Source organism: Tenrec ecaudatus, chromosome 1, assembly GCF_050624435.1.
Source record: "Tenrec ecaudatus isolate mTenEca1 chromosome 1, mTenEca1.hap1, whole genome shotgun sequence".
NCBI lineage: Eukaryota > Metazoa > Chordata > Mammalia > Afrosoricida > Tenrecidae > Tenrec > Tenrec ecaudatus.
The window spans coordinates 158,264,890-158,273,203 of NC_134530.1; the positions used below are offsets into that span (position 1 = coordinate 158,264,890).

Here is an 8,314-nt window from a genome sequence, read left to right on the forward strand (position 1 = left end):
GGGGCAGGAGAGAGCAACAGGGAAGAGAAAGGCTGAAGCCCCAACTAGGCCCTGGGGGCGCATGTGCACTTGCTAGAGGAGGGGGCTCCCCTGCCAAGTGCCACTGACCAGGAGCAGAGTAACAGTGGGACAGCCTTCTGGCTGCCAAGGTATTTCAAACCTCTGGCTAGGGAGACGCAGTCAATGCTATTCTTGGCCCCACTGGCTGCTTAAGCCACCTACCTGGGTGATGTGATGGGCCTGGGCCTACTTTGGACTGCCCAGATATACCTCCCAGCTAGCAGGGGGCTTGAATTCAAGCGTGCTCATTTAAAGGGTCCTCACTGGTGTTTAATGCTCTTTTGATTTCCTTCTTAACCCCCTCTAGGGGGCTTTCCCAGGACAACCTATTGTCCCTGTCTCTAGCTACCTAACACTCCCCTTTCTGTTCCTGAGGGTTTATCTGACCTGGATTCTGTGTGTCCTGAGCTCTTTCTTACCTGTACCACTGTACATGCTCCAGTCTAGCCAGAACTGAAAGGCAGGCCTGAGGTCATGGTAGTGGGGGGGTGAGGAAGCCTCAAGGAACCAGAGGAATATTGTGTGTTAAATCATCATCAGTGCTATACTTCACGCTTGTTGACTCATCTCTTCATTGTGACTCTTCTGGGAGAGAATGTCCCATTGTCTACAGATGGGTTTGGGGTCTCTGCTCCCACCCTCCCCCACCCCAACTAGTTCTCAACAATGTTTGTTTGTTTGTGGTCTTCTAATGCCTGTTACCTGATCCCTTCAACACTTTGGTGTCCTGTCCCATGGGAAATCAAGAACGTGGACACCTGAAAGAGGGACTGGGAATGAAGATGGGCAAGGGCGCGAGAAATGGAGGCAAGACAGGAATCTGATCAAGCCTCATTTATTGAGTTGAGAGCTGAGGCTTAAATAGCCAGCGAGGGGCTGGCACCATTATGTCACATGTAAAATAGGGTACAGCGAGGTAGCCAATAGTCATGCATCTTCAAACAAGGAAGGAATGGCATGGACAACTGATCAAACAGGTAAGTATGCTAATGAAGCATTCCTGGTGAGCCTGGGGGGAGATGCAATCGGACATGTATTGACCAATGAGCATAACAGCTGCTAGTGAAAGATCACCAATCCCAGCAAGTGTCAGGGAAGCCACCCTATGGCGGGAAAGGAACAAAGGGCAGAAAAACCTCTGGGCAGTTTGTATGGCGAGAGTAAATTCATGGCTAAAATCCAGGGTGGGGATACTCGCAGCTCCCTACACCTTGGGATCACACAAGTTGGTGTACTTCTTCCATGTGGGCTTGTTGCTTCTGAGCTAGATGGCTGCTTGTTAAACTTCAAGCTTTTGAAGACCCCCAGACGATATATCTTAGCCGGGCACCATCAGCTTTCTTCACTACATTTGCCTGTGCACCCATTTTGTCTTCAGCAGTGATGCCCAGAGGGTGAACATCACAGAATGCCATAAATATATATATATATATGCGCCAATACTTCTATTTTCATGAATTAATATATTTTCATAAGTGCACACCTATGTTTATACTTGTATTCAAGATGTGCTTCCTAGATCTTTCCTCTGTTTCCTTTTTCCCCACCATGACTCTCACCCACCTTCTGCATCTTAGTAATTCTTATAGGAGTATAACTTCTGGCCACCCACCCGCCAGGTTCCACAGACCCTCCACACCGGACCCATGTGGACGTTGCTTCCCGCCAAGGGCCCATCCCCAGGAGAACCATAAAGACTTTTAACTGCTGTTGAATATGTTGTTGGAAGGAAAAACTGTGACATTCTAATTTACAATGATCAATCAATCAGTAGAAATCATGCTGTGCTAACTGCTGACTTTTCTGGAATTACCCTGAGTCAGTCAGATGAGTGTAGAGATCGCCCTTCTCAACTGCAACAGACCAACTCCATCAAAAACTACTTCCAGCCATCCACCCCGGAAAGGAACAAGCACAAGCAGCTGCACTCACAACCTGGAAAAGTACAGAGCAGCATCCGTCTCAGAAGGAGTGTGGATAGACAAAATCAGATCATCTGTTTCACATAGAGATTTAAAACCTAATGCGAAAAATTTCACCAATAAATGCATGTTTGGCTACTTACTGCCTGTTTGGCCCAGAGTGATGAAGTGCCAGTGGGCGTCTTTTCTTCCGCGGAGCTCTCGTCCTGCAGCCGCCCGTCACAGATTAGGTAAAATGATGGGTGAGTGTGCTGCTTGCCTCCACTTGGTCACGTTTACATGGATCCAATGGTTTTGTTTGGGTTTTTCTGTTTTTTAATGGCTGTCAGCTGGTGTTCGTGAGAGAGCAATGAGTACCTAGAGCTGTGTCACCAGTGACAAGAACTCCCCTCTAAGGAGGTGCATTTAGGTCCCAGAGCTGTGTCACACCATCTTTTGGGCCCTCTGCTGGAAAAGTAGAATCACGTCGCAAATAAGGCCTTTTTAATTGTGTCCTCTAGTCTTACAGATGCAGGACCCTGCTGTATCATGCCTCTGTGGATGTAAAACATCTTGTACCTGTTTTATGATGTAATCGTGACTGTGCTATATCAGAGCTGTTTTTTAGTGATGTTATCCCAGAATACTTTCTTTCCAGTGATGACTGAGAAACTCATTTTTAAAAACTGGTGCCAGGTACCACAACAGTTGAGAACTTTGCTGTTTTCTGAGGTTTTGTTTTGTATTTTTTCCTTTTGTGTTTTTAATGGGTGTGCTGGATGTCTCTATAATTTTGTTCAGATGACTGCAGAACCTGGAAAAGCTGTTGCTGTTTTTGATGCATAACCGTGTGATGGGTCTTTTTATATAAATATATATACATATATATAATTTGAGTTTTTAGAGACTTCAGCTGTGCTGTCAATTTTGGAAAAGTATCCCAGTTGTACTGTGTTGAGTTGGCATTGTACAGAAATTAATAGCCATATTGGTCTAGAAATGTTAAAGTTAATTTTTTCCCATTTGTAAAGGGGTAACACTGTATGAACTATGTAAGGTCTTATCTACATGGGTTTGATTAATAAAGTATTCTCTAAGTAATAATACTTATAAAGTCAGAAAATACAGAGAGATGTTGAACTTTACTGGAGAGTTATTGTCAGTAGTAATTCATTTGGAAACAATTGTGTGTACTATACGAAGGAGAACATATTTGAACATACTGCAACAGTTTGGGATCAGGGTGATCAACATGTGAGAGACAACATAAACTGTAGCATAGGAAAAAACTCCGGTCTCCCAGTGTTATGCTTGAAATGCAAAATATTAGTATAAACTGTTACCAAACACACAAAGCATATGTCGTTTTGTGTCACGAGAGAGCCTAGAAACACTGTTACCTAGTGCCTACACCTTTGTAGGTAATACCTTCTATACACAATGATGCAGATTTCCTGAGAAAAAAAATGGCAGCCTTTGTAATAAAAATTTGGAATCACTTGTGCTAGGAAGTCAGACATGATCCTTGACTGATGTTTCAAACGTGTTATAATATAAAAGGTTGCATGGTGAAGAACTCTGACGGTGCCCGGCTATCAAAAGATATAGCTTCTGGGGTCTTAAAGGCTTGAAGATAAACAAGCAGCCATCTAGCTCATAAGTAACAAAGCCCACGTGGAAGAAGCATGCCAGCCTGTGTGATCACAAGGTATATGAAAGGGATCCAGTATCACAGGGGTGTATAGAGTGGGGACCCAAAGCCCATCTGCAGGCAACTGGACATGCCCCTTACAGAAGCAACACAGGGAGGAGACGAGCCAGTCAGGGTGCAGTGTAGTTAGCAAGGATGAAACCAACAACTTCCTTCTTAGTTCCCCCATCCCACATCATCATGATCTCAATTCTTCTTCTACCTTACAAATCCTGCTAGATAGACCAGAGGTACATGTACACTGACTGGTACAGAGAAACAGAATCCAGGACTGAGGAACCCCTCAGCACCAGTGGTGCGAGTGGAAGACTCTAGAAAAGGGGAACCAGTCACAGGGGATCTGCAGATAACCCCCTCCCTGGGGATGGGACCAACAGAAAAGTGCGTGAAATGAAACATAGGACAGTGTAAAAGACAGGGCAAAATAATTATCAAGGGGTCAAGAGGCAGGGAGAAAAAAGAGTTGTTAGAAAGCAAGGGCTCAAGTAGAAAGCAACTGTTCTCAGAAAGATGGTGGCAAGAAACATGATTAGCACAGTGAATAAGGAACTATTGTTAGCGATCAATTGTAACTTCAGAAACACCAGCAACCTAAGAAGTGTATGACAATCCAATGAAATAATAACTAAACAAAGAGTAAAGCTGAAGTGAGCAAACTCTTGGAGCTATCTTGAAGCTTAAGTGAAACAAAATATAGAAATGCTACATTGTAATTGGGAACATTCAAAACTGACAGTTCTGTTTTTTTAAAACCATTATCAGGGGAGAGCGCGAACGCAGTCCCCCACTACCACAAATTATGCAGTCGAGTTTCCCACATTTGGGGAAATCGCAGGGGTCAGCACATCCGGAGTGCAATGGATAAGCCTCGCCCTGGGAAAACCACCTTCGTGATCATGGTATCTCCCCTGCCAGGTAAGTATGAGTTGCTCGCCTGCTCGCCCCACGCGCGCTCACAACCCATACACTTTACACACAGGGACACTTAGCTACCCTCGTTACAGATCGCTCCTACACCCTAAAGCACAAAACTCATTCAATATCAGACACTCCTTCTCCACAAAAGTACAGGAAATCATAACGTATTTAAGCACCACATGTGCTCATCCAGCAGCCACTGCGCTGCCTCATCTACATAAGGCTCGACGTCACCGGTAGGTGGCTGTCCTCCAGTGCAATCCGGGAACCCGCTCCTTTGCTCTTTTCTGCTCTCCTCCCACCCAGCCGCGCTGTGAGCGCTCCACCAGCCAGAGCGGGTGGAGAGGTTTGCATCACCCCTCTCTGCCTGTCTCTACCCTGTCTCTACCCCCCAGAGAAGCTGAGGTTTCCCAACGAAATCGTGGGTTCCTCAGCTGAAAAGCACTCTGGGTTTATGAATAAAGAACTAAGGGGAAAATTGAGAGTCCTTTGTTTAAGTTTATAAACCCTCGAGTGCCTGAGTCGAATTCACCTGGGGATGGAGACAGCACAGAACTTTAGTCAGTCAGGGAAATTAACAAAATAGTATTTGCATAGCAAACTCATTCGGCAGCTTATGATCTGAAGCATCAACAAGTGAGAGGCCTGCCTGGACCATGGTTTAATGCCTAACGGCCCTGAGGTCAAGGAAACCAAGGCTCAAGCCTTGAAGACCCCAGCGTCCTCACCAGCAACGCACCACAGGCTGCCTTCAGGGCTGGCTGAGATACACTGCACTTGGCAACCTTTCCCTGTTGACTTCCACTCGCTGACTGTGGGCTCATCCCAGGAGAAGGGCTCTTGCCAGGGGAAGCCCGTGGTCCTGGGAAAAGAGGAAGGCCCTCCGAGAGAGGCAGGCACCCAGGGGCTGCAACCATGGGCTCAGACATGGCATGGACGGTGAGGATGGTGCCGGCCAGAGCAGCGTTCGCTGTTGTGCACACAGGGCCGCTGTTGAGCTCAGAACCAACTGGCAGACACTAACAATGACCACGTGCACGAAGTGGAGATGTTCTTAGCTTTTACTCTTCAACCGAGCTCTGCCCAGGGCCACGCCCTTCTCCCTTTAAAGTCTTCTATTTTAATTGGTTTTCCTGGATCTACCCTTGCAGGATCTCCTTGGTACCCAGCAGCTCCTTGAATGGCAGATTCCTATCAACTGTCTCCACCTAGATGCCAAGGAGCGTTAGCCCCCCCTCTCCCCCCTCCCTCCCTCCCCTGGATTCCTGAGATCTATCCAAATGAATTCAAAGGGTTTATTCTGCCTCTCTCCTTCTCTGTTCCTGGGACTGCAACTGCATGGACAGCAGGCCACTTGCTGAAGAGACTTAGTGGCCTAGAGGTGAGCCACTGGGCTGTGGTCGGAAAGGTGTGCAGTTTGAAAGCACCAGCACCTCTGCAGGAGAGCCAGGCCTTTCTGCTCCCACAAAGAGCTACAGTGTTGCAAACTCAGCTGGCAACTCACTATGAGTTGGCATCACCTCAATGGTAATGAGCTTTTTAAGTTGAGGCCATTTGGTGGTTTCTCACAGATCAGTGATGCCGTGTTATTCTTAGTTATTTTTTTCAGCCGTACATCATTTATTGTTAAACTTGATTAGGAAGCAAAAAACCAAGGAATAAACCAGATTATTTGCCAATAGAAGTTCAAGTCATCAGATGGGGACAAAATTTGAGCCTGGGAAAATGCGGCCATGCGTGCCACCCTCTACGGAGCTCCTTACAGCCCCAGCTTGGTTCATCTCCAATGTCTTCTCTTGGAGTTGTACCTGATTTTATTACCGGTTTTCATTCGAATCCATTGGGGAATGGGCCGATTCTGCTTCAGTTTCTTGGCCAGGAATCTCTTGATCCTGAAAGTCTTATGAGACGACATGGTGAAGTCGGAGCACCACCGCACTCAGGGTGGCAGAGAAACGGAGAGAGGGAGGGGTTATTAGTTATTTTTATCTCTGAGTTTCATTTTGGACAATTTATATTGCTATGTTTACTGCAATATCCAATCTATTGTTAACATCGTCCAGAGATTTTTCACCTCTACAGTCCCCACTCCTATTTAATATCGTGCTGGAGGTTTTAGCTAACAGCATAAAGCAAGGAAGTGACATCAAAGGTATTCGTCTAGGGAAGGAAGAGGTGAAACTATCGTTATTTGCAGATGATATGATTTTATATATGGAAAATCCCAAAAGTTCCACAAGGGGAGTACTGGAAGCAATAGAGGAGTTTGGCAGAGTGGCAGGATACAAGATCAACAAACAGAAGTCCATCGGACTGTTATACACATCAGATAAGACCACAGAAGAAGAAATCAAAAAGGTGGTACCCTTCACAATAGCCAAACACAAATTGAAATATCTAGGGATACACCTGACTGAAAAAACAAAAGATCTATATAGGGAAAACTATAGAACACTATTACAAGAAACCAAGAGCGACCTCAACAAATGGAAGAATATTCCATGCTCTCTGATTGGGAGACTTAATATAGTTAAGATGTCAGTTCTGCCAAAGGCACTGTATAAGTTTAATGCTATCCCGATACAATTACCATCATCTTTCTTCAAAGAAATGGAAAAACTGATTACCAACTTCATATGGAGAGGGAAGAAGCCCAGAATTAGCAGAGAACTCCTCAAGAAGAAGGACACCGTGGGAGGGCTTGCTTTACCTGACTTTGGCACATACTATGCAGCCACAGTTCTCAAAACTGCATGGTATTGGTACAATGACAGATACTCAGACCAATGGAAAAGAACTGAAAACCCAAAAATAAAAGCATCAGCATGCACACACCTGATCTTTGATAAGGACCCCAAATATATCAAATGGGAAGCCGATGCCCTCTTTAACAAGTGGTGCTGGAAAAAATGGATATCAACATGCAGATAAATGAAGCAAGACCCTCATCTCACCCCATGCACAAGAATAAACTCAAGGTGGATCACAGACCTTGAAGTTAAACCCCAAACATTAGGGCCATCAATGAGGGAATTGGGACCAACTTGAGAACTTTGGAACAGGGAATACACAGGCTATCAGAAATAGGTAAGGACACAAACACAGAGGAGGCACAAATTGACAAATGGGATATACTGAAGATAAAACACCTGTGTACATTGAAGAATTCACCAAGAGAGTAATAAGAGAGTCCACAGACTGGGAAAACATCTTTAGCAATGACACATCAGACAAAGGCCTTATTACTAAAATCTACAATACTCTGCTAGATTCCAAAAAGAAAAAAACCAATAGCCCACTGGAAGGGTGGGCAAAGGACTTGAACAGAAATTTTACAGGGACAGAAATCTGAATGGCCAACAAACATATGAGAAAATGTTCCTGATCTTTAGCCATAAGACAAATGCAAATTAAAACAACAATGAGGTACCACCTGACACCCTCAAAGGTAGCCCAATTCAAAAAATCAGAAAGCAACAAGTGTTGGAGGGGCTGTGGGGAGACAGGAACTCTCATCCACTGCTGGTGGGACTGTAAGTATGTACAGCCACTATGGAACTCAATCTGGCGATACCTAAAACAGATGGAAATAGAGATACCGTATGACCCAGCAACCCCCCTACTGGGCATATACCCAGAAGAGGCAAGAAACAAACCAAGACCAGACATCTGTGCTCCAATGTTCATTGCGGCACAGTTCACAATTGCAAGGAGTTGGAAACAA

The 8,314-nt window shown here is 45.2% G+C and overlaps 1 non-coding gene across 1 annotated transcript; it reads right to left on the minus strand.

Moving 5' to 3' along the window:
* Positions 1-4,431: 4,431 nt before the first annotated feature.
* LOC142438068 (U1 spliceosomal RNA) lies at positions 4,432-4,595 on the minus strand. The gene has a single exon (XR_012782533.1). It is a non-coding gene; the product is annotated as a U1 spliceosomal RNA (small nuclear RNA).
* Positions 4,596-8,314: the final 3,719 nt, after the last annotated feature.